We start from the raw sequence: 27035 nt of genomic DNA on the forward strand, positions 1-27035 counted from the left end.
GTACAAGCAAGTAGGAAAGGAAGGCGCAGAAGGTGAACTACAGAATCACAGCATCATAGAATGGCTTGGGTTGGAAGGGACCTCCAGGATCATGTAGTTCCATTCCTGCTGCTGCAGGCAGGGCTGCCAGCCACTAGATCAAATGCTAGATCAGGCTGCCCATGCCCATCCACTCTGGCCTTAATGCTCAGTCTTCACTCCTGACAGTCACGAAAAATATGCCCTCTTTTTTGCTCGTCTGCTTCCTGCCCTCCAGAGCTTTCTGGTTTTCCTACACCTGCTAGGAGATACTGATTCCCTCAGCAAGGTTCCTACCATGGGAATGCATTTCAAGTACCCAGCTGCGTCCAAACTGCCATCACAGAACAAATCGGCATTCCCAAACAGCACTGGAGTAACCTGGTTCAGCATCATCTCATGTGAAAAACAATAGAAAAAAATGGAAAAAGGAGATAAGAATTCTCAGCTGCAGTTTAAACTGGTAAGTGCACGCTGTGTCCCACGTCCCACACTGGGCAGTTCTGTCCAAGCTGGAAGGTTGCAGTTGCCTTTTAAACAGCATGAGTCACTTCTGTTCAATCATTTGGCCAAATGACTTCATGTTCAGCTTATGCAGTTTTGTTCATAGTCCAGATCACAGAATCACAGAATTGCAGGGGTTGGAAGGGACCTCCAGAGATCATCGAGTCCAACCCCCCTGCCAAAGCAGTTCCCTACACCAGCTCACACAGGTAGGCATCCAGGCAGGTCTTGAACATCTCCAGAGAAGGAGACTCCACCACCTCCCTGGGCAGCCTGTTCCAGTGCTCCGTCACCCTCATTGTAAAGAAGTTCTTGCGCACATTTGTGCGGAACTTCCTATGCTGCAGTTTCCGGCCGTTTCCCCTTGTCCTGTCTCCACTCACCACTGAAAAGAGTCCAGCCTCGCCATTCTGCCCCCACACCTTAGATATTTATAGACCTGGATCAGGTCCCCTCTCAGTCTTCTTTTCTCAAGGCTGAACAGACCCAGTTCACTCAGCCTTTCCTCATAGGGGAGATGCTCCAGGCCCTTCACCATCTTCGTGGCCCTCCGCTGGACTCTTTCCAAGAGATCCCTGTCTGTTTTGTACTGGGGAGCCCAGAACTGGACGCAATACTCCAATAAAAGGATAAAAAAGATGAGGTGTACAGATAAAAAGATGAGGTGTACAAATAGTATTTAAGTCTAAATTATTGGGAAGGGAGAAGGACAGATGGAAGATCGCCATCTCCACTCCTTACTCTCAAATGCACAGCGCTGCAGCTCCAGTCTTCACAGAGGGATGAACCCAAACGAACTCTCAATACCTCAGAAGTGAATTCACTTGAAGTCTTATCCATGAAGTTTTCTCCTTGAAGATCCTTGCTAAAAAACATTGGTCACATCATCCTCAAACAAATATGCTGGCAAGTTATTTGTTGTAAGCAAGCCTTGGGCTGGTTGTTGATCATCTCACCAAGAGCAGCCCTGGCATCCCCTACATTCAGTCAGTCCAAACTTTGTTCTCAGAAGCTTTTATATGCCATTGTAAGCCTTCAACATGAAAGGCAGGAATGTTATGCCGGAAAAAGAAGTAATTAGTTATTCCACACGCAGAGTCTTGAAATATGAAATGGACCATTTGCAGAGAAGTGGTTTGTGTGGTGCAAGCTGGGTGCATCACCAGCTTCCCCACTCAAGCTGAAGCTATGCAGCATCCACACATGCATATTCATACATAAGTGCTACAAACCAGGATCTGCCAGAAAGTGAGTTAATGAACTTCATCAAGAGTTGCACAGTGCTAGAACTGCTGAATTACTAAAAAAAAAAAAAAAAAAAAAAAAAAAAATCAAGAAAAAAAATCCCCATATGAAACTTGAGGCTCTTTTTGTTGTTACTTCAGCTGGGAAGAGGGAGAAAAGAGCAAAGACAAGCGCCCAGCTACCTGCTGAGGCTGGCTGCAGGAATCAGACCTGCAGCCCTCTGCACAACGGCCTGACAGACTGCCAGATCCCCGCTCCTAAGCAACAAGCACCTCTGCGCAGCGCAGGTGTTCAGCCCACACACAGCTGCACGCTGCAGCCCTACCAGGAATCCTGCACACAGACACTGCTTCAGAGAGCTGCACCTTGAGATTACAGCAGCTTACCCAGCCTTTGTATGGCCCTCAAAGGCCAGCAAAAGCCCAACGCCTGAGATACCGTGCGCTTGCAAAAACAGATCGGGCAAGATCGGGTTCCAGGAAACAGATAATTATGAGGATGCTATAGAGGAAATGAGAAAAAAATTGGCAGTGGTGAAAGGTCTACAGTAGAGCCAGGGCAGATGAGAACTGAGCAGACATTCTCTCCTCTGATATCTGAGCACCCCGCATACCCCTGTTTTTTTTTCCAGGTTACCTAAGAGCAAAATGAAAGGCACATCTACACCACTTGCTTCCCTTCAGGTAACAGTTTTGAAGAAGAAAGGGTCTAGCCTACCAGGGCCACTTCGAGGCCACCTGCATCTTCAAGAGCCCACATCAGGCAAATTTAAGTGCTCTGATGGAGAATAGCAGCTGATGGGTGTAACTGTGTAATTCACACTTACTGATACCAGCAAGAAGCAAAGTCCTCGATGAGACCACTCAGCAGCTTCAGCTCTGGAGCAAGCTTGGATCAGACTGGCAGCAGAACTTAAGACAGATGCACCTTGATAGCCTGTGACTGTTTCATCTGCCTGGCAAGGAGAAGCAGCCTGGAGGGTGAATTGCAGAAGTGCTGGGGAAGCTTGAGAAGACTGGTGATTTGGCAGCTACATGAAAAAAACCAAACCAAAACAAGAACAGCCCTCCTTTGCACCATCCAAACCATTACATGCTTTCTTCTGCTCTCAGAGAAAAAAAATGGAAGCGTTAAGCTCAGAGCCAAGAGTTTTCATGGGAAGTGGCTCAGCAGAAGGAAGGTCCTCATGAACTTGAACAGAGAGGATCATGGAAAAGCAACAATCCCTTAATAACAAGGGGCAAGCAGGAGTCATGCTAACTAAACACTCGAGCTGAAAGACAGCCCTGACTAAACCAGAGAGTGCTGGGAAGCTCATTCTGACCTGGCTGTGCACCAGGATTAAGGCTAGCACTCATCAGGTACATGCATCTTCTCTAGAAGAACAAATTCAAACACCCTCAGTATATAAGCATTATTAAATAGTAAAGAGGTGGGATACAGCTAAAGGCTGTTCCCACATGTAAGAGAAAGTTCTCCCACCTCCCGAGGTCTCTGGCTGCCCCAGAGAAGCTGGTTGCCTTTACTCTGATCCACCAAAATGCACAACAGCGTCTCAAAAGATGAGTGCAAATGAGCAGAACAGTCTTCTCTTGGTTGCCTTGGAAAGATACAAACCTCTGCCAAGGCTCACATCTCTCAAGAAGAGTTTCAGATGCTGCTGGTCAAAGCAGAGACCTGGGAAGATGCCTGCCAGCAGTCTGAAGCAGCATCATACCCCAATGATATCCAGCAGCGTATGAACAGAACCACGTCCAGAACACAGCCGCAAACATCAGCAGGCTTCCAGCTGGGGAAAACATCCGTGATATGGCACCTGGTAGCTCCACAGATATGGGAAGCCAGTCTGGAACTGAAACCTAAATATGTATGGGTGTAATGGTGTGCCATCCCAAAAGCAGCACTGTCACCAACGATCTGGGTGAGGATCTCTCCACCACCGCACAAAGCAGCAAAACCTTCCAGAAGAAATCACCCCCATGCACAAGGCATGAAATTAGCAAAGTGCATCAAAAGGAGGCCCCTTCAGAGGGAGCTTCATGCTAGTATCCAACTGTGTGATGATTTAGGTGCTGAGAAAACACACACCAATAAGCCAGGCAGATTAATCCTGCCTAAATGTGCTCCACAGGGATGAATACCAGAAATCAGTCCAAATAAACACGGCTGCAAGAGGGACCGTGTGCCTTCACTGCTGTGTGGGGCACTGTTTGGCCAAGGACTGTCAAAACTGCTCCTCAGCATCATGCAGCCTGCGTGCTGAGGGGACACTGCCTGCCTGTCACCTGAAATGCCTCACAAGAGCTGGTAACAGAAAGGCAACAACACAGGGAAGTAAGGGATGGTTAGCTCTTAAGAAATGCAAGAGTGATGCCAACAGGGGACACAAATAGTGTAGTAAAAGGGAACATAAGAGAATTCAATATTGATTGATTTAGCATGGATCACCTTTTCATTTTCAAGCCCAAACTCCACGCTCTCCTCCCTTGCAGGCACTGCCTTTTCCAGCAGTCACAGGGCTGTGCTGCTGCTTTGTATCACTAGATCAGGAACCTGGCAGGAACCCAACCAGCATTTTCTACATATCTGGTTTGCAGCTAAGCTGCTTTTCAAGAAGGAAACCACGTACCTGAGAGCAGGCAGAGGGAAAGCTCCCCAGGCATGTAGCACACTGCTGGAAGCAAACAGGGGACAAGCCCCGTGTGTAGGTGGGAGAGCACCAGGCAGCTTGGGAGGAAAAGAAGCAGTGCTCCCAGTTATGAAACTGCTCACTGAGGGCTGAGGAATATGTTGCAAGAGCATAAGCAAACAGATCTGAGAGCTGCGTTCAGGCAGGGGCAGCAGCTCCTGCACCTCACCCTCCCCTGCTCGCCCCCTCCGTCTCTATAGGGTCACATGCAGCTCACTTCGTCAAAAAGAGATTTTGTAGAACTAAGCAAGCAAGCACAGCTGTTGAGTAAAAGCATCTGTGGTGCCTTCCTCAGGCCTCGCAAACCCTAGGAACAGTTTGTAAGACAGAGCTCCGCACAGAAGGCACTGCTGCAGCAGGCATCGGGCTCCAAGTCTGACAATTTGTCCTCCCTTACCATTCTGGAATTATAAAAACTCCATGAAGTCTTCACTGCAGCTGTGCTACAGTCTCAGAACAAGCACAAAAAAAACCCAAGAGCACCCATCCAACAGGGCAGCACCCTTGTGGGCCATCAAAAATAACCTCCTCCTTTCTCACTGAAATTTGACTTCCTTTTTTTCCAGGCTCCCAACTGTGTATGCTTATGAAGCAGTTTAGCTGTCAGAAGAGATTGATTTTGACAGTCTATGAGATTGAGAGGTTGCCAAGAACGACACGCAGACAAAGCAAAATACCTGCTGGAGACGTGCAGCCCCTTGCAGGGGGGCTGAGAGATGCCTGGCAGCTCTGTGACAGCTCTGAGGAACAGCCCAGCCTCCTGCTTCACACAAAGCAAAGGTCGCTCCTGCAGCATGGCTCTGAGTGCCTCCTCCCAGTGCAAGGTACAGGCCTGGTTACTGGTTTCCTTCTGTGCCTGCCAGCAATGAGATGGGCTGCACCTACACAAGCTCTGTAACACCCTGTGCTTCCTCAGCAGAGCAGTCGGTCTCGATACACAGTCATGTGCACATGTGCATATGTTCCCAGAGTGATGCCAGTACCTCGTTACTCCTCAGGAGGGCTAGGAAGCAGCTAGGATCATAGGGAACACCTGCTGACAGGGGGCAGAAAGCTTTCAGGTGCTGGAAGGATGCTTTGGCTCTTCAGGATGCATCAACAATCCCCATACCACACCTGACACTTCTACCTGTGCCACTTCTCCAGGATATGGATATCACTCACAGATGTTTGTGTGCTGTGTGGGGCCAGGTAACATTGGGGAGACACACTGCAGGCTGGCAGGCCTGCTGTCAAGCTGCTCACAGTGTTTGGGTGGCATGGAGAAAGTACCATGTAGCAGCAAGTAATCTCCAGTTTCTCACAAAGATAAGCTCTGCAGGTTGTTTTTTCTTTTGTTTGTACCCATCTGGCTGACACTGTTTGCATTCACACACTATCAAGCTCCTTGAGTTTTCTCCTTTTCTTAAGTACACAGTAATTGCATAAATTTAGATTTGCAGAGGAGCAGCCCAGCTACGAGACACTCTACCTTCCTGAATGTGGGTTCATAAAGAAGAGTTGCCAGATATCCCACTGCCCTGCTGCTGATAAAAGGGGAGGTGCCCAGTGGGAGTTAATTTCCAAGAGATGCAGCACAAGGTGTTAAGAGTGGGCAAAGACAGCTGGCAGAACCCCTGCACAGCAAGGCAAAGCATCCCTGCCACGCACACACCCATGGTGAGAGGCACAGGGAGGGAACGGCTCTGCTACCCACACCCCAGCACCGTGCAATGCTTGTTTCCAGGATCAATAAACAGTTCTAACAGCACAAGAGACCTCAGCTACTTTAACACGTAGGCCTGGGTGGTTCAGCTACTTCTACCAGGAGCTCCACTCCCCGGGGCCGGAGGGGATCACCAGAGGTTATGGGATGTGGCAAACAAGCCTTACTGCCGGGTACCTCATGTTCCTCTGTCCCAAAGGAGCACTCCCAAGTGTTGCATCAGAACTGACAGGACTGGATGCCCACCTACAGCACACTCAGTTTCGAGCAACGACCGGAACAAGCAGCACTGGCACAAGCTTTCAGATCTCCACGCATTGGATGTAGCAACATCAGCTTAAAGAAACTTGCAGGTGAGCAGGGGACAGGAGCAGAAGAGATTTCTCGGTTTTGGAGAGGTGATTTACAAGCCATCTTCTCCTTCATTTCTTTTCCTGATGCTAAGGACTTTGCACAGCTTGCAGTCTGGCTCCTCTGTCTGCTGTAAACCTGACACATGCCCATGGAAAGCAAATGTTATGCCACAACAAACAAATCTATCCGCTTACGGTCCGGCAATCCGTTCGGAAGGAAAGGCAAGGCACATACCTATAAATGCCAACTAGTGTGAATAAGAGCAAAGTCAAGGCTTGCTGTCAGCAGAAGGAAACATTTTGCTAAAGCAATTAGATTTATGTGTTGGCCTTAGATGTGTCAGTATTCCTGTTTGGCAAGCTTCTGAACCCATTCATGCATTGACATCTATGTTAAATGGCATTGAAAAATCCTTCAATTTCTGCAGCTGTTCTGACAAAGCCAACGAGAGAGATCCACATGCTCCCTCACCCAAGGAAATAACAAAGCACGAGCCCAATTATGTGGTGAAACACAAAGGAGAGGAGTTGTCCACAGCTGCAATAAAGGCCTCACAGCTCGGGCCTTACCAGATACTGCGTTACCCAAGGGCTGACAGCACTCTTCCTGAGCTGCTGTTTCCAGTCATGCAGTCCTTCTGTTATGGATCAGCACGGGAGTAAGCTGCTGATGGATTTCCCTGCCCTATTCGTCTGGGAAGTCCCAAGGTGAAAGCCAGGGGTATAAGCCGCGTGTTTTAGGGCCAGAGGCCAACAAACACCACAATTTGAGGACTGAGACTGCATGAACAGAATGTTTGAGCAGCCAACTCCAGAGCTACTCCTTAGGACCAGGACTGCCAAGGAACGAGTGAGCAGGGCTGGATCTTCAAGGAAAGCTGAGAAGTATTTTGATGCTCAAATTGAAGCAGTACGGTCTTGTGCTAAGAGAGGCTGTACGATATTTTGATATCCAAACTGGATTACAAGGAAATTTCAAACACAGTAATAAGAGCTCCATGATTCTGTATTTCCCATCCTGGGATGGCTTAAAAAATTAGCAACGCTGTCAAGAGAAACCCAAAGATTTCTCAAGAACCGAAACGAGTCCCTGTGATAAGATTAGGGCATGAGTTTGGTATAAAGAGTTGCAACCCTACAGCTTCCCCTGGATTAGAGACGGGTAGAAAACAAAGCCAACACCCAAAGTAATAAACAACACACAGGAACAACAAGCACAAGTCACCTATTTCTGATGAACCCAGAGAAAATATGAAAATACGAAGCACACCTGAACTGACTTTTAAACTGGAAACTAGAGTAGATGAACACTTTCCCCTTCCCATGTCACCCACTGACAGCATTAGCCTCAAGGAATTCCTGCCAGTTTGACATTTTGCAGCTCCAAGTTCCGCAATAACCTTGTGATAACCTGCAGCTTTCCATGCTGCTATGGATAGGAAAGCAAAAAGACTCTTGAAAGCTTTCTATTCTGCCCTTTCAAACTTCACTCTTAAATCTAGATGGGTGCAACTTTTAGAATTAAGAGGAGATGCAGAACGTGTGCTTGTGGAGATTTGTAACCACACGACACACATCCTGACGAGCATGTGCTGCTTTGCCTTTGACTAGTTGCAGACAGCTTTCTCCACATGGACCTTTAGCGTTCATTTCACAAGCATCGATCTCCTGGATGATGGCAACTTAGGATGGCAACTCCTAAGGCCATCGCTCCATGTGTTTCAATATCTGGAGGCCAAAGTCTTCCAAAGGGAGCCCAAGGCTTTCTCGGACAAACTGATGGAGCTATGAACAAGAAGAGCATGTAAGGCTAAAACAAGTGGTTTGTTTCTTTACCCTTGTCTCATGCAGACCTGCCTCCTAGCCAACAAGGGAAGTCAAAGTGCTTGGGCTACCAAGGGTCTCTGTCCTCTGAATGGCACAAAGCCCTCATCCAAACCCTTTTCCACCACCAAACCTTCAGGGAAATAAAGAAACGGTTGAGCCTCTAAGGCTGCAAAGCTTGCCTCGCACAGCCACAGATCATCATAATACGAAGCATCAGCTTTAAACTGTATTCCCAAGATGAAGTACTTCTCTACAGTGTCTGCTCCATTCCATGCAAACTCTGTGACTTTGAGAAAGCTAAACAAACAAGTCCAACTCTTCAGCTTGTAAAGCACTTCTTCTGCACGGGAAGAAGTAAAACTACAGCATACTCCTGAGGAGAAGGGCAGCATCTCCTGATAGTATCTAAACAACAAGCCCAGCATTTGGCTGTACATCACTCACGTGTCAGAAGTCAACTTCTGTGCTGTGAATCCTGGAAATGATTTCATATTCAGCTAGAAATATCCCTGTGAGTCACTCACTGTATACGAAAGAAAAATCAAGTCATCGCCAGTAATCAGAGCATGAGAAACCAGACCACGGGTCCACCTGGTGCCACCTTAGATGGACAGCAGCATATCTGACCAAGGCTGCAGGAGCATGGAAAACACAGCAATTCTCTGTATCGGAGCTAAAGACTTGTGCATGACCCAAAGCAATCTATTACAGCAAGGGTGGGCTTCTTCTCTCCCTTTGAGTAAAACTGTCCCACTTCTTTCTGGATTTATGTAGCTTTTGGGGACCTGCAGCTCTCAGTGTCATGCTCTACAGCTTAGATCAAGCAAGATATCCATCACTTTTCCTCTTTCCCAAAGCAGAGAAAGCCTACCTACATATATTCAAATCCCTTCAGGGAGGAATCACTGCCTGACTGTGCCTAAGAAGCCCTGTGCAGATGTCAAACACCACAAGCTACAGTAGCTTCCCAACCTGCACTTATAACAGCAATGAACCACAAGGCTGTAAGCTTCTGCTGGATAAAAAGCAGGCAAGAGCAACTGTATTTACCTTTAGAAATTGCTTACCATTTCCAGGAAGAAAGTAGGATAATCCCTGTCTGTCCCATCCCTTGCTGTTCTTTCACAGCACACACGTTCAGATGCAGCAGAGGTCAATTCAGGACCATTTTGCCAAAGGGTGCCTGTCCCAGGAGCAGTAGCAAATCCATGCTCTTTAGTGGGGTTGTTCACCACTGACTTGACTGCAAGGACCTGACCCGACTGCTGCAAGGGTTCCCCAGGTTTCTCTCAAAATGGTACCAAATATAGGTGACGTGATGCCTGCATCTCTTGTGACCTCCCTTACACTCCTTATTGCAATAGGATTACAATTTTACAGCCTCTGAAGGGAATCATTTCCTGGATTACGGTGGTAGCTGCATGTTAATGCTAGGCTCTGGGCTGTTTTTAGGAAAAGATCAGTTACTGCATGGCAATTTTTTCAATTCAAGTGTTTGTAGGAAAGCAGCTTATACCTAATCCATCTGGTGAGCAGATACATATTGTATCAGTTAATTAGCTTCACTTTTCCTGGTGGTTTTTCCCCCTCCCCAACATAAGCAAAATCAGCAAGACCAAGTATCCCTGCACCGTCTGAAAACAGCTTTCACAGATCTATTTATGCCAGCACAACTACAGAGTTTGGGTGCGAGTCAAAGCTCCATATGCACTGTTTTTGGTTTTGTTCTTATAGTAGCTCAGATACACGGTGACACGTTTAATATTCAGCAAGCTGCGAGTGCTGAGGCACAGTGAGAAGGTTCAAGGTGATGAGAAAAACTTCAGAAGCCTTCCAAGTGAAATAATGAAGCATTTACCTCCAGGTTTCTCACAACCTGAGGGAAGTGCACAAACCGCTCTCAGACAGCCATCAGTTTATCTCCATAACATTTTCTGTTTCATGCTGTTCCTAGTGGCTAACTGTAGGTGAACCCCAAGCAGCTCCCCAAAACCTCTGAAGTCTGAAATGCTGCTCCAAATCACAGCATCTCCAGAATGCTCCACTCCATCCACACGCAGCAGCCCTGCAACAACCTTAGCAATTTAGCAGCAAAGGGAGAAGCTGAAATTAAGCAGAAGGCAGCAAGTCCAGCCCTGAGCAGCCACAGGTCAGGGTCAGGACCCTTCAATTAGAAGCTGAGCTGCGACACCCTGCCCACGAGCAGGGCAGGCTGATGGGAAGCACCGAGGGCCAGCGCTCCCAAGTCTGGCGGTGGCTTTCCATCAGGTTCCTGGCTGAACCCCACTGAGAAGATAACAAGAAACAAAAAAAGGAGAGTTGCAGGGGGATGCTATCATCATTTCCAGCAAGCTGTCAGACTGCTGTTCCACTAAATGAACAGTTGGGAAGCTTGCAGACAATTGGACATTATGATTCTTCGAACAACTCAAAATAAATGCATGTTCTCGAGGAGGTTTGCTTCCCCTGTTTGGTAATTTTCAGCAGCTCTCTTTGTATCCTGTATAATAGCAGCATGCCAAGAACATAAAGGCTTTCATTTGTGTTAACTGCAGCAGCAATAGCTCTTGCTGAAGCTGCAGCCACATCTCCCACCCTCACATGTTTTTGAAACACCGGGATGTAGCACAGCCTCCCTCCCCTTCCCACCAGGATAGGAAATGCTCAACTTCAATTATTTAGTTGATATTTCAATTCAGCATAGTTTTCCAATTATGAAAGCCTCAGTTAGTAAGCAAGATAATTCAATAACACTTCAAAAAGGAGCTGTCTAGGATAAAGCTAAAGGAGAAACAAATGCAGCTCGTTGTGCCAAGATGACAACAGCAGGTGACCGCAGTAAAACCCAGCAAGGAGCCCAAGAGCACCTCACTCACAAGCTCACTCCAGCAAAGCCTTACCGTGTCATCATGCATTAGCTTTGAAAATGACTGAATACACAAACCTGACGCAAGCGCCAGCCTCATATCCTGCTAGAAGAAATGGAGATTCAAGTCACCTCCTCCTGAAATTGTGTGATAATTCTGTGGGAGGCATCCAGGATTTCAGAACAAGCACCAAAACAAAGGCTGGAATTCCTACATGAATGAGCAGAGCACCTGCACTGCGCCCTGAAGAACCACTGGGAATAAACCACTCTCATTTCCAGCAGAGGAATCTCTAACTCACTCAGCTGACACCGGGGTGCTGAATGCCTGCAGGGATGGGGCAGCGTAGCCCTGGGCAGCACTGCCAGGGCCTCACCACCCTCTTAATGAAGGATTTCTTCCTCACACCTAATCTAAGCACATCCTTTTTAATATCAAGCCATCACCCCTTGTCCTTCCTTTATCACCCATAAAACACCAGGGCGTTCTCTTCATCCACCAAAGGAAGCGAGGCAGGATTTGGTTTCCATACAGATGGATCTGCCTCCTGCCAGGTTGACCACAGGCAGTACAAAGTCCAGCTGACAACTGACACTCATAGCAGGATCAGCACAGCAGCAGATCAACCAGACTCAGCCCACACGGTGCTGATTGCCCAAGTGATGTTAATCTTCATTAGATAGCTCGATTCCCTTCCCCCAGCCTCAAAACAGCACAGTTATGGAAGCATTAACAACCACAGGAAGGGCCTCGCAGCACAGCACAAAGAAGGATCCATCCTTGCTCAAACGAAACGGCAAGGCTCGCAGGGTTCTCAGTGCGTAAATGGAAACCATGCCGACATACAATTGTTCCACCCCCACGTTCGCCTTCACACATTTCTTACAGGTCAATTTTAAAGAATTAAGTCTTGTTCAGCTAAACATCTGGTGGCTGTTGCTACAGGAAACAGACTATCTGCAACACTTGAGCAAAAATAATGAGTTACGTAAAAGCCAGGCTGCACAAGCAAGAGCAAGTGTTTTGCCAGCTTATGAATTTCAAACGTTACACAAAGCAGTGCTTAATTCTTGGGTTAGAATGCAGTGAAGTTACCCGGTATGCATTACAGCACAAAAATTCAAAAGCAACAAAACCCTTTAGTAGAAGTTTTTACTAAGTTGATGGAAATACAATCATGCTGCAATTCACCTTCTAATTAGCAGCTGTCCCAGAGATGTTCCATGAACAGCACTGCTAGGAACAGCTGAACTGTGGCTCAAGAGAGGACCAGTTCAGCTCCAGGCGTTTCAAGACTCAGATTAAGTCTGATTAAGTAGATCCCAGAAGAGTTAAAAATAAAGGTAGTTTTGGTCATTAAAGATTTAAGATAGGCTGCCTCCATACGTAGCAGAACACTCCACCTGCACCACGTCTTTTTGGTCACTGCTCCTTTTTCCTCCGGGTTTATCAGCTCCTGCACCCAGCACCCAACAGCTCAACTGCACACTGCTCAACTGCTGCCTCACAGCTGAGAAGGACCCCTAATGACAGCACTATTCGAGTGCCCAAGACCAACCCGAAGCCTTCCACAATTCCAGACCTTTGGTACGGACCTCACAGATCACAAAGTCCCACAGCAGGAGATGCAGCATTCCTGAGAACATCTCGAGCAGCGTAACTCGCATATACTGGAATTGCACTTCACACGATGTACCTTTCTACAAATAGACACTGCTGTTCTTTGAGGAAAGCTGCACCACTTAAATAATCCAGAAGCTTGATGGATGACTAATGCAACTAGAAAGCTGCTTGTACAGAAGGATATTTTAGCTACCACACATCATCAGGACCACTTCATGTGCAGCCACAGATCAGCAGAGGCACCCACAACTTTCACTGCCACCACCCAATCTTGACATCAAGGGTAAGATTTTGGATTCAGATGGATTTTTGCATGGAGATGTGTGCTCTGCAATCCCCGCCAATGCTCAGACAGCACAGCGTGTCCAGCACCGCTCCATCACATCCCAGCACGTGCTGGATCTGCTGCTATGCAGAAAAGCACTCACTGAGTAGAGCAGAGATTAAACATTCACAACCCTTTAATCCAGGAACTTCACCATTAACTCAGCTTCTGCTGCTCTTATTCATCCATGCCATCCAGGAAAGTGCTTCTGAAGCCAAACTTCCCAATGGGACGTGGCAGGTTTGCTGAGCACAGTGGGGGAAAGCACGGCAGATTCAGCGGCTGCCCCCTTGGATGGGCTTCATAGCATAACTGAGCAAGCAGAAGAGCCTGGCACAGGTTCTGCAGGAAGTGGGAAGAAGTCAGGATGCTTCAGGATCCTGAAACAGATCTTACAGATGAAGACACAAGTGTGGTGCTGGCTTGCAGAGGAGCACAGGGGAACAGAGTGAAATGGGAAATCTGGAGCTGGTTTAAACGTTGAAGTACACAAAAAGACAAGACAATGCAGGAAAGGGACATAATTGTAGGCAGCTTGGGAGCAAGAACGTGGTTGAGGCAAGCAGCACTTCTCAATGTCTTGGAATTGATAAGGCATCAGTTGGAGATGGGGGGGCTGGAGCTTGATGATCCTTGAGGTCCCTTCTAACCCAAGCCATTCTGTGATTCTATGATAAGGAATTTCAGTAATGCATCCTCAACAACTAAAAAACATGCACTTGGGTCATCTCGTGATTTAGCATTCCCACTGCCTAGCAGTCTGTGCTAGAAATCTACATCTCTGTGCCAGTGGTGAAGCAGAAAGCAAGCAAAGGAGGAAAAAGTTAAGCACTGTGAGCAGGGCAGAAGCTTCTCTCAAGTGGAAAAGCACACTATGATCCCAAAGGCACGGAAACAGTTTCATCTGATAGAAACCTTCCAAGATCCCAGACTTCATACAGGCAGAGAAGAAGAAAAACAAGGCAATGACTTGGCAGCAACCTTCCACAACACCACATCACCTAAGCAGGCTGCTTCAGACTCCAGGGGCTTATCTTTAAGACAAAACAATACAAAAAAAAGTGAAGCAGAGTTAGATGCCTACAGTCTTCTGTTGCACTCATATTAAGAGGTTAAAAGCATCAGTCTGAACTGCTCCAATGAAACACTTTTCACACTATCAACAGCATTCTTACAATTGGCACCAAAAAACCCCATAAATTACTTTCAAGGAGCAAAACTGCAAAATTACTGGACATACCATATCAAGCAAAATTGAAAACCAATTTCTCCTCCAGTCTGGAAGCTACCAACAGTATCAAACTGCCATCCTGGCATTTGTCTCCTCCACTCTCCTGCTGAAATTACCAGAAGTCAAAGGCTTATAAGGCTGCATACAAAATTTAAAATGCAAATTACAATTTAGGGCATTTGTTTTCTGAAGTCATTCTGTCCAGAAGTAGAAACAGCACTCCGAAAGGATGAGACACAATTAAAAACCCTACACAGAAGGGAATCTGGTACCACCCCTGCAGTACTCCTTACCAACACCCCCAGGAAACGTGTGCCAAGCAGAGAGACCTGCTCTGCTGTCTCCAAGTCATTGCCTTCATCCACCCAATGCACTTGCCTCTTTGTTTGGTTTATTTTCATCATTAATGGCTAATGAAAGCGAGGCCTCTGTCCATGCCAAGGCCAAACACACACCTTTGCTCTCCCTTCTCTCTTCAGGAGAGGAAAATTCACAACAGCTTCAGTTTTGAGTTTTCTGCTTGTCCCAGAGGCGAGCACTACCAGAACAGGCAACCCAGCCCATATTCTAGTTGCCATACTGGAACAAATCTCATTTACAGAGCACATCAGCCTGGTACCTCATTACCAAAGTTAAAGCACATTTTGAGAAGCTTCATCTCCTCACAAAACTCTGGGACTTATCCTGCCCAGTTTCCTTGCTGCAGACACTCACACTTGGCAGGCAGCATGGCAATTACCCAGTTTTTCAGCTCAACGCTCATGCTTCTAAAAATGAAGCTAGGGAAAGTAGATCAGAGATGCAAGCTCACAGATACTTCAGGTAAAAAAAAAAAAAAAAAAAAAAAGGAAAAGCTGGCAAAACTGAGAGAATATATTAAAACAGAAACAAGGACGGAACAACTTGCATTTGGTCTCCTGGCATCTCTCCATAGACGCTCCAGATACTTTTTAGGAGCAAAGATAAGGATAACATGCTGGTACACCCCCGAATCCAAAGCCCCAGGTACTCACCACACGTTTTGTGAGTCACTTCTTGTGTTTGTTATCTGAAATCACAGGGCAGTGAGTGCCAGGGCATGGAGCAGCACAGCAGCTAGCCAGTCATCTCTGTAGGGAAACTGGAAGGCAAGAGAAAGTTGAAATGTAACACTGAAACTAAACGTAACAGCTAAAACTAGAACACCAGCTTCCAAGCATGCCGGCAGACAAATCACTTGTAGAAAACCTCTACTATTTCTACTTATTCCCCGTCTCAGCAAACAAACAGCTTTCTGTGCTATGAATGTACTTCAGCAACAGGGTTTTCTTCAACTACAGATGTTTTTTGTCTCTCTGGGAAACAGCATTTCCCCACCTTGGAAAACAGGTTCCCAAATCACGAGGCAGCACCCCTGGGCTGGCTGTGTGTCCTGCCATGCCCCAGGTGCTGTGGTCAGAAGGAAGCACATAGGGTTTGTTTTGTTTGCACCTTTTTCCTCACGCAACACCCTTCAGAGCACACAGCCTCTGCGACGGGGATATGAAGGATGAACTAAAATGAAACTGTTTCACAGCATTTCTTGAAAGCTCTGCTCTGAATGAGCAGATACGGGCTGTTCTGTCCTGCACACAAAGCAGAGGCATCTAGCTTCCTTAGCAGAAAAGGCATGGACTGTTCCCACAAAAGTCATTAAAAAAAAAAAACAACTTCAAGTTGTGAAAAAGCGGACAGCCATGTACAAGAGGGGTTCCCACATGTGCTGCTTTGCACTGGGCTATGAGCAACCAGCTCCCAAATGCACAGGGGTGTGCAGAGCTTGCACTTCTAGCTGCGTTTTCGCAGCTACTAAAGCAGGGGTAGAAGATTAAGGGTCCATACTCTCTCCAATAGCTTGTTCTGTAACTACTGACCCCTCTATGCCGGCCACAGCAGAAGATGCCCATCACTTGCCCCAGCACATCAGCCAGGAGAGCATTTTTGCTGTCCTCAGTGTGAAGAACAAATACACCAAAGCCATCGCTGAGCGTCCAAGAGGCACCGCTTCGACTCCAGCACACAGGATTTCACTCTGCCTATACTCCTATAAACTTCTTGTCAGTCCAGCCCAAGTCATACACACGTTCTTCCAGTGTCATTCCTCAACTGTGTACAAGAAGCTATGAGGATTGCCCAGTGGCATTGCACGAGACTTCAAAAGTCTCACAGCAGGCACCATTATTAATCCTCACCACAATTACCTGTACCCATTGTGAATGAAGCCAGGTACCTGCTCCACAGCTTCAGCACTCAGCCTTTCCATTCTTCTAATACGAAAAGGCATTGGGTTGAGTGTGCCTCCTAATATTATGCTTATTAGGAAGCACTTAAGGCAAACTTCAGTTCTACCCTGTGCTCAAGTTTTAAGTGTTTTGACCGGGTCAAACATCACAGCAAGGAAGAACTGGCCGAACTTGTCCCAACCCAAGCCCTACAAGAACTAGAAAATTGTCAATTCTCTGTGTGCAGCAAGAAGGGATTGCAGCTTCATTGGGTCACCTGGGCAAAGGGTAGCAGCATCCCATTCATGAAGCAGTCCCTGTATTTCAATACTGAGCACAAGGGGAAGCTTGCTCTTCTGCCACCTTGAATATGCTCTAGTTACACTTCAGAGGAAGGCAGGAACACACACACGAATTCCTATCAGGGATCCCTGACCGAAGACTGACTTGGCATCTTCAACTTCATACCAACTTTCATTAAGAACTGGCACCTCCCAACAAGGAAGCTGGGCTATTCCTAGAGTAAACATTATTTCACGCTCTGCTAAACTAGAGGTTAGCTATTATTCATGTTCTGCTGGAAGAACAACATTGGCAAGAACGGAGGAGTCAAAGTGTCACACAAGAAAATACCCAGTGTATCTCCACAACTTCCTGCTGGCAAAGGCCAATCCCAAAAACCCATCCTCACCTCACGTGGGCCATTTGCAACCAGACCTTTCAACCTTCAGCTCAGCAAACACCGCTGCTCCCAGCCCCACGTAGCAGCGCCTCACAGACACACTCAGCCTCAAGAGCAACCTGAGCTCACAAGGCAGAGCCGTTGTCCGACCCGGCAGCACGCTGATGGTGCTGCGCTGCTCACCCAGAAACCCCATCTGGCAGCAAGATTGCTCTGGCAAAGCAGAGAAACTCGAAGTAAGGGGAGGACCCTGCATGATTCAGCACGTGGCAGATCTGGACTAGAAGCCAGGAGCCGTGCTTGGCATGGCATGAAATAGCCACCTCTATAGCAATGGTCACAAGTGAGAATATGTGGTCAGCCCGGTTGGAGCACAAGTTATTGTGGTAGCCATGTTCAGAAAGCCTCAAATTATGCAGAACACAGTGCAGCGCACCTCTTCCGCTACTGAAAGAAGGAATGAGGATGAAAGAGGCTGTCCTAAGCCACAAGACAGCCCCCTTCCAGCTTTTGACAGGCAATTAAGCCTTTGTGTGTTTAATTAGTACCTCCAGACGCTTGGCGAGCTTCCTGTGACATCTCCTCGATGGCACTCGCTGGGCCTGGAGATGTACATGCTGAACGCCAAGCCTTGGGCTTACAGGAGCACGCAGGGGGAGCCAGTCCATGAGGATGCCTCAGTTCCCGCTGTGCCACCCTCCTCAGGAATATCTCTACTTTAGGGTGCCAGAAATGGAAGGACAGGAATACAGAAGCTTTCAGCCTTGCAAGGTTTTCTTCCCCATTACTTTCCAAGAGAAGTGCAGCTGAGAAGCCAACTTTCCTGTTTTAGGTTCCCAGGCAACATCCCCGAAGGCACCTCAACAATGGACATCTGTATCTTAACACACAGCCAGATCCTTCCTTTCCTCACTTCGTCTTGGGGACCTGCAGCAGTGGGAGCCAAGAGAGATGATTTCAAGAGCCTAGCACTAAAAAATTCAGGGCGTTCTACAGATGCTGCTCAGCTCCCAGAGGACACTGTTTCCATCACAGCATGAAGTGACGCTACAAAACCCTTCCTCACAGGGCTCACAGGTGGTATGCACACAGTTTTGGGATCTTTGTTCTTCACCTCATTATCATTTTATTGACATTTAGCAGCACGAACCTCTGGATAATACTGGAGAAAAAAAAAAAGGTTCGAGTTTAATGCACAGGAGCAATATTACAATTCCAACCTAATGGATGCTACCCCACTTTGAAGTCTTTGCACCAGCCAGCACTGAAAGAGGGGTCAAAAAGCTGCCACTGGTATTAGATGATGGAACAAACCTTAAGAGCAAGGACAACACATCAGGTTTCAATGGTGAGAAATTGGACTGGTGGCATACAGAGCCATACTTGAGAAATCCCCCGTCAGACCTGGAGCAATGCACGTTTGGGTCAGCACATTTTCATTTAAAGTGCTTCACACCCACATGGAAAAATGAGGTCTCTGCAGATCATTTCTGGTGTGCAGGAAAGTCTTTTCAGGAGACATCAACACTAGTGAGCAGCTTCGGCATAGAAGCCTGCAACACTTCTATTTCCAAGTCCAGCATGTCAGCATTCACAAGTTTTGTCTAGAGAAAAGCTTGCCCTCCCTCGAGAAGGCAACATGTTTCAACCAACAGATACACATAAGCGATCTTGAGGAACACACCATGCTCTGGTTGGATTTTTTGCTTGTTTTTAAACCACCACTCAGGACTTCATTCTCTCCCACCACAGCCCTTTAACCAAAGCTACTGAGACAACTAAGAGCAGTAAAGACAAACTCTCTGAACACGAGGAGTTTCAAAACTCCGGGGTGGTCACGTTCCTAACCTTCAGCAACCAGAGGAGAGCTAGCAGCAGATACCCAGGAAAGGGAAAGAAAAGGAAAAGAAGAGGAAAAGCAGATGTAGCTCCTTCAGCTTTTACTCCTGGGTCTTCCCAAGCCAGTGTGGGCTTTTGGCCATGCAGCAGTGCTCAGCACAGCCTTCTCTTGGGCTTGCCCAGCTTCTCTGACGTTGCAGAAGCCTTTGGTGGCCCCAGCAGCCCTACTCCACCTCAACAGCTCTGCTCCTGATCCCACCTGCAGTTAGCTCCAGCTGAAGCTCCCTCCTCCCACCTCCAGCCCTGAGCACCTCATTGCCGTGACCTGAGCTAAGCCAGCACTGCCCTTTAAGCTGAGTAAAGATAACCAGTTCTTGTCAGAAGGGAAACCAAAGGACTCAATTTGATTGCAGAGAACAAATAAGTAAGAGTCAAGGAATAAGCATGCACTGCTATTTGCTAGTTACCAGTAGATATTAAAGCTATGCCTCGTAGCTGTAACAGCAGAAGAGACCCAGACTACGCATTGAGGCCGTCTGCCCTTGAAACACAGAAAGCAGCTGCATCAGAAAGAAAAGCCTTACCTTGCCAGGTAATTTGCAAGTTTTTCACCGGGAACAAACACTTACCAGCGATACCTGGAGGAGAGCTGGGCACACAGCTCAATGCCTTCACGACTGTGCTTGCAGCAGAGCTCCTCTGCGCATTCAGTAATTTGCAAATTCCTCTCTGAATACACCCCAAAGCTGACATCTACATTTATTCTGCTCAACTGGAGAATAAAAACCTCAGCTTTTATTCTGCACTGTATACTCGGGCAGCACTCAGAACAGTATTTATCGTCTGACACCTATGTAAAAAGTAAGTAAAAAACCCCACACTGCTGCTTGCAGAGCTTTGTAAAAACCCTTTAACATCTTTCAATTCCCTTAACTCACATGAGTAGCCCACACACTGCACATGTGGCAGAGTACAGCAAGTGGGTCTCCATTGCAGCCTTCCCTTTACAAAAGCAGAAGAGCAACCAGAACTTTGTGCTCTACACAGAGCCTGCAGAAAGCAAAGCCTGCACACATTCCTACCAGCCTGTGCAAAAGGAAACCAGTGTTTAGCTAGCAGCAAGGTGCTGAAGGCTCCAAAACCAACACCAACAGTCTTTGCAACGAAAGGGAACATAACGATGCCTTGAATGAGACGACCCAAAAAGCTAGAGAAAACACGTGGACACGTTCAGATAGTCCTACTTATGGCACACAAATACAACAAAATAAAATTCTTCAAACCCTGAATCATTCAGAACAGCCCTGCTTTTCATTAGGCAAGGTTTTCACCACACGTGCCCACAGGGTGTTCTCAAAAGGAGCCAGGCTGCACGTTTTCATGGGTAATGAATCACCTGGTGCTTCAAGGACACCTCAGCCCAAGCGGACGATGGCATCACAGCCTCGCTGAGGATGCTCAAACATAACTGTGTTTTATCCTTCGCAAAACTTAACCTGCTCAATATAGCCTCCAAAGCTGGAAGACCAAAGTGGGAAAACTCACCCCAGCAGTAGCTGACTTCTCCCTTCCAGAGCACTTAGCCTTTTCCCCTACAGCTGCAGACACCATGCAAGCAACAGAAGTGGAAGACACCGCATGGCTCGAGGAGAAAGAGGCACACACCCTAATGCAAAACACCTGCTTTTTAGCTGGTGCAGAGGCTGCTACAGACACAGCCCTGTTCTGATAACAGAAATACTAGAGCAACAGGTGAGAAGGTAGAACAGGGCCACCCTCATTGTATGTAAGGATGCAAAACAAGCACACCGCCTCCTGCTTTGCTTCCTCTGAGACAGGAATGGAGCTCCCCAGTGCAACCATGCTGACTACTGTTCTGGTGCAAGGCAAGTCAGTGAGAAGGGCTGGAACCCAGCACACATCTGGACTGTATCAATGCTGGGTTATGTTCGTTAGTGAGATTTTAAATTAGAGATATCAAATCAGGCACTCAGGAACACTGCAGCGATCTCTCAGATGCTTCTTCTCACCATACCTATGTGAAACACCCAGTACCAGATCATGTTCTACATTGCACCATCATCACCGTGCACTTTGCTCATCTTTTGGGTCTCCTCCTCTCCAAAGGGTCCCTTTATGGTTTACACCATGAGACTTAAGGAGTTGATAGGCATTTGTACAAGGAGCATTTCCACTCCTAGTCTTCTCTGGAAGAGGCAAACCCCTCTGAAGACTGAAAGAAGTTATCCCAAAAGGGATTTGAAGCATACTTAAAAAAAAAAAAAAAAAATTATAAATATCCATCTCATTCAAGGAGTTTCCTTGCAAGATGCCTTTAATAGGCATCTGACCATGAGTTTCTTTAGTTCACGCATTCTGTGAAAGAAATGTAACCACCCGTCAGAGAACTTACTGCTGTGATGATTTGCTCAGCAGTCTCACACTCGACACACCATCTCACCGACTCCTTAATACTCCAGATGCTATCAGCATAGAAATGCCTTGAGCTGAGCAGTCAGTAACCCACACAGCTATTTGGGGTCTGCTCTGCCTACCTGACAGGTCCAGGCTGTGAACTCTGCAGAGCAGAAAGCCCGTACACACATCTGATGCAGATGGCCCTCCTTCTAGGAGAAGCCTCCACCCGTCAGCACCTTAGCTGCTCCTCAAGAGCTCCCTTTCAGCAGACTTCAGCTGCTCTGCAGCTTCTCTTTATCCCTCCTTGTTCTCTTCCTCCATGTGTCACAACCTTCTAGAAGACGCTAATAAGCTGATTAACAATAACTAACCAGAAAGGTTTTATTATTAACATACGCACACACATTAAACCCAGTTATCTCCTGCAACAGTCGTAGTAGTTGAAAGAAAACTACCTGAGAACGTTAAGAGTCTAGGAAAATCAATACATACGCACTCTAGAAGATGGGAGATGCTTGCAGACTGAACTTGCAGAAGGATGAAATGAGATCTTCCAAGAAAACCCAGACCACGTTGTCCATGAAACTCAGCAATCGCAAGCAGGAACTCCTGCTGGCTTGTTTCCCTTATCAGCCTCATTTGTGAGAAAGTCTACCTCATTATAGCAACAGGAGAAAACCACCTGACAGTACCTGGAGAGCTTAGTGCCGGGTCAGAGGCAGAGCAGCTCACAAACAGGTTTGACGGGCGGCAGGAGCAGGGCACAGAAAGGCAGCACCCAGACATCCTCTTCTGGGCAGGGCACTTCCAACCACAGCCTGCCAAGCGTTCAACACTTCACTGTGGGATATCACTACCAAGAAAGGATCAAGCTCCTAGCTTTTGTGTTTAGGTGCAAAACTTCATCAACGGCTGCTTGCACGTGCTAAAAAGCCCTCTTCATGTTTTGACAGGGAAATGCGTGGCTTGACAGACCAATCTCCGATTAAATCAGATTAAGATTTTTAGCAGGCATGGTTCAGCAAGCCTACCAAAGAGCCTACCAAAGCAATCCTCAGTTTGTCAGCCATGCCATAAACACACCCAAAGCCAGCACTGCTGATGCCCTGCTGACCTCATGTAATCAGTATGGCAGAGCAGGACATTCATAGGCGCACGCCTTACTCATCGTTGTGACGGCCCAACTCCGGCCTATTAGCAGATCAGCGCCTGCAGAGGAACTGCTGCTCACCATCCCACACAAGGAGAGCTGAAGGGAAGCATTATCATCACCTCCTCCCATTTTCTACATAGAAAGGGGGAATACAAGCAGTTTTCCCCTTTAAAGTGGCTGAACTTCATGTTCAATTACCTTATTTGTCCCCTATTTCTATTTTTTTTCTTATTATTTGTTTCAATTTGCCTGGTTTCGGTTTCTACCCACCCCATCTTGAAACGTCTTTACACATTAACCACAGAACGTTGTGTGACAAAGCTCCTCTGACTTCATGTGGCACAGCAGAGCTGGAGCTGTGTGCAGCATGCTGAGCCCTCCCTTCCAGGTATCCACAAACCAAGCAGCTCCAGCTCAATTTAGGAAATCCCATCTCCTCCATATTTCCAGAAGAAGGGGCTCATGAAGATGGAATACATGAATACCCGCATCACAAAATCCTCTGCTGGTATCTTGCCACCATTCATAACGATTGCAGATGCCATAGGAACAGCTCCAGCATCTGGAACCACTGGATTAAGGATGTTAGCACAGACACGCCTGCCACAGCCTAAGAGCATTTGTTACGCAGACCTGCTGACCACAGCCTTCTCTGACCACTTACTGAAACTCACTCAGCATTACCCAGTGACTGCAGTACTTCATCAGACTGATGCTTCAGCCCCCAAAGAATTCAAGCAACCACATGTGTTACCTGTAGCAAGCGGGAGACCACCAGCAATGACTGAATTACTGGGAGTACAGGTCAGCTCTGCAACCCCAGTCAGCAAGCCGTGCCCATGCCACACAATAAGGGGTGGCCCACTCACCTGCAAAGAGTTTATTCCACAAGCTAAAAAGCCACCCCATTCACTGCACTCTAAACACAAGAAAGCACAGCAGACACCCAAAAGTCCTGCTCTACTTCCCAGCTTTCCCCATTCAGCTGCCAGCACACTGCCAGCTGCAGGAAAGTTTGGCACTTCTGGCAGATGGCAGACAAACTCTAACAGCTTGATTACACATTAAAGGCGTAAGTCATAGGCTCTAGGACCCAGTGAAGGTTCCTCACTACACTCACAGGACGAACTGTGTCTTTAATTAGACACAAAAAGCAAGTGACCATGTAGGTCAAGGCAAACAGCGCAGAGCCGGACAGCCCTGGCACGCGTTTTGTTGCATGGATTTACCTCCTTGTGTACCTGATGGCTTCTGTACAGAGCAGAGAGTTCTTCTCTAGCTTCTAGGAGATGAATTTAGCCTCCCCTTGAAGAGGACTGTTGCCATTCGCACACTTAAGAAATCACACCCGCACAAAGAAGCTTTGCTTCAGCTTCCACTTTCAACCCGCAGGCTTCAGCGCAGCAGCCACCGAGCTGCGCTCACAGCCCACAAGGCCAGCTGCCTACCAGGTCAGCTCCTGCCGAAGCCCAGCACCAAGCGCCGCCGTGTGCAGCAGGTCGCTGCTGGGCCTGCGGAGCTGGGGCCGGGCCGGGAATTACTGCCAGCACAGCACTGAAAGCATCAGCCGATTATCCGACACACAAAGCCTTCCAGCGTCACTGATCCCCCAAAGCTCTGCCCATCCCAGAAATGCATCCTTTACATTCTGATTTAGATATCTGGAGATGAGCAGCAGAAGCCCTTGTAACACAAGGTCATACCTGGCTTGCTGGAAGACTAAATTTAGCCCTCTGTGCCTCAGGAGATTCTATTAGCTATGGAAAGAAAGGACAGTTGGTGTTGAGCATTGGTCCAAGGGTAAATCCCTTGGAAGAGTTGACTCCATTTAGTTCCAAATGACCTCAAAGCTATTAGCAGGGTACCCCAACTCCACTCATCAGAAGAGGGACAGTTAAATACTACACAAAATCAGTGTGGGGCTCCACCGCTCTGTTTAAGGTAGGCTTGCTCAAGTGGTGTAAACTATTACTACATTCAGTTTTAGACTGTAAGACAGGAGATCAAGAAGGTTTAACAGATGGGGTTTCAGCACAAATGTATTTTGGAACACCTCCTTAGCAAGCATATTTCCTACTCTAATGCTACAACTACAACGCACCGTGGAAAAGCTGATCTGCCAGAACACGAGGATTACTCAAACTTTTGTCAGCGTTACCAGAGACTGACTGAACAGTTTGCAAAGACAGAATCCAGTTTACCCAAAGGTGTCACAGAGAACAGCTCTGTGACAGTTACCGATTTTCAAAGCCATAAAGATGGGGATGATTCAGATTCTCCAGCACGAGATGTGTGTTGGGTCCTGGGATCGGAATCAGTACTGCAGCACTCAGCTGAGGTTCAAAGTCCAGGATTGCTGCAAGCATTCAAGAAAATCTATGTGTGAGAAAGAGAATTTGGTTTGAAGATAGCCCTGGGGAACATCTGCACTCCCTGTGTCAGCCCTGCCAGCTTCACACACCTTGCAGGACATCCAGGTAGGTTCTGTGTTTTGGAGCACTAGCTCAGTGGCACTTAACAACAAAAGCAGGATGACTGAGATCACACCGAAACGAGAGCAGGGCTTCCTGCAGTAGATGCGGAGGGTCCACGGTCCAACTCCATACCTACAAATCATTTTCAACCCCAAGGCTCTGAAAGCAGCTGGCAGCACAGGGGCTGCCCAAGCACCCAGCCCTCCTCCCAGCACCGCTCCTCACACCTGAGCCAGTCCCTGCAGCACGCTGGCCAGCAGGGATCCCCACAACCAGCCCTAGCTCACATTGTTCCCTTTCTGTCAAAGCCCTGTATCTGCACAGACCAGAAGGAACAGAACAAGTGCTTCCAGAACAACACGCCCCAAGTCATAGATCTTGACGAGTGAAGGCACTCTGGCACATGTAGTAACTGCTAGCATTGAGAAATGATTGAGAAAAACAACCAACAGAGCACCAGGGCTATATCCAGTAAGTCTAGACAAAGGACTGCATATTGGTTTGGAGCCTAAAACCAGTTTTGGATCGCAACCACTGAATAATACAAATCTCAGCACAGATACTCTTGCTGCAACAGCAGAACACAGCCTAACAATGATTTACCATCACTGGTGTCGCATCTATCACGAGTAAAACTGGAGCCTTAGTGCCGCCAACACTGCACAGAGCTTTTTCAGAATTAGAAACCTGTCAAAACCTTTCCAAACAGAGGACGGCTGGGAAGCAGTATCAGATGCCTGAGTGGCTGCAGGCCTGGTCTCAGCTGCAGGATGATCACCCGGGGAAGCCGAGGACCTCGAAATCATCCCACCTGCTGCTGATGCCCTGCCAGCAGCTACGCCAGCCAAGGTAATCCAAAATGAGACTGCAAACAGGCAGCAAGCACTTGGCGTGGTGAAGAACCTGGTGGAAGCACACAGAGCATTTTGGAAGGCACTTCAAAAGCATCCAGGCTCCTTAGGGCAAGAGCTGCCACAACCCCTCCCTCCCGAAGCACACGGGCATGGGGTTACCTGCAGCTTCAGCTCTGCCAAGAGCACTCTGCTGAAAAGCAACAGCAGGAACAAGCCTCCATCAGCATCCCGAAGGTGAGACCTTTGAAGTCTAACAGCCTTGAAAAGAGACAGCTACAAAGCATGCGGTCTCTGCCTCATTAAAATAAGATGTTACAGGTTAATAAGTTTTCATTTGTTCACTCAAGCTTGCTCTTTCAAGATCTAGGAAATAAAACAAAGCTGTAGAAGCCAGCCTCGTGCATCACAAGGACAGTTAGAAGGTACCTGAGGACAGCCAGAGCCGCTCCACCAGGGCTGCTGCAGCACTTGGGATGAAGCACCTGGAAATGTTCACGAGCACAGTTGTTTCAGTTTATTTACCAGAACTGTCTCCTGCAGTGGAACAACTTCATAAGCCATATTGCACAGGACTTCCTCTCATTTGTTGTTTTTCACTGACCTAAATAAGAAGAAGTCAAGCCTATACAAGGAATTTTGACTCACAAGGAACCAAACTTGAAGACCCAGCAAGCCTGAGACCCCGCGACTGCTATGCTCTAGAAACTCAGCCAAAAAAACCCGTCACAAGAAAACAACTCCATTCATATCCCTCTCCTTGCCATGAGCAAGACTAGACAGATGCAAACAGATTTCCTTATTCCCCCCTTCCTGCAGTATGGTCTCTACTAACATGAAAGAAAAAAAAAAAAAGACTGGTTATGAATCAACCCTCTGATTTATACTCAGAAATGAACGTGCAGCAGCTAGCAAACAAGCAGAGCTCGGGTTGTTATTTCTGCAAACAAGATGTTACCCTAATTACAGGTGTAACAAAGATTAGTGCTTA

General features: G+C 47.4%; 1 protein-coding gene across 6 annotated transcripts in view; it reads right to left on the reverse strand.

Annotated features, from left to right (window-relative positions):
• The window catches only part of CSNK1G1 (casein kinase 1 gamma 1), an 89572-nt gene that overhangs the window by 55008 nt on the left and 7529 nt on the right, over window positions 1-27035 (reverse strand). For 5 of the 6 annotated variants that reach the window (XM_048956360.1, XM_048956359.1, XM_048956358.1 and 2 more), the window contains one exon: window positions 15401-15507. The gene's annotated coding sequence lies outside the window, so the exon portion shown is untranslated. Of the gene's footprint in view, window positions 1-15400; window positions 15508-20693; window positions 21344-27035 lie in introns of those variants that run through there. The other variant, XM_048956361.1, reaches the window with a different exon arrangement.

This window comes from Lagopus muta, chromosome 10 (assembly GCF_023343835.1).
Source record: "Lagopus muta isolate bLagMut1 chromosome 10, bLagMut1 primary, whole genome shotgun sequence".
Taxonomy (NCBI): domain Eukaryota; kingdom Metazoa; phylum Chordata; class Aves; order Galliformes; family Phasianidae; genus Lagopus; species Lagopus muta.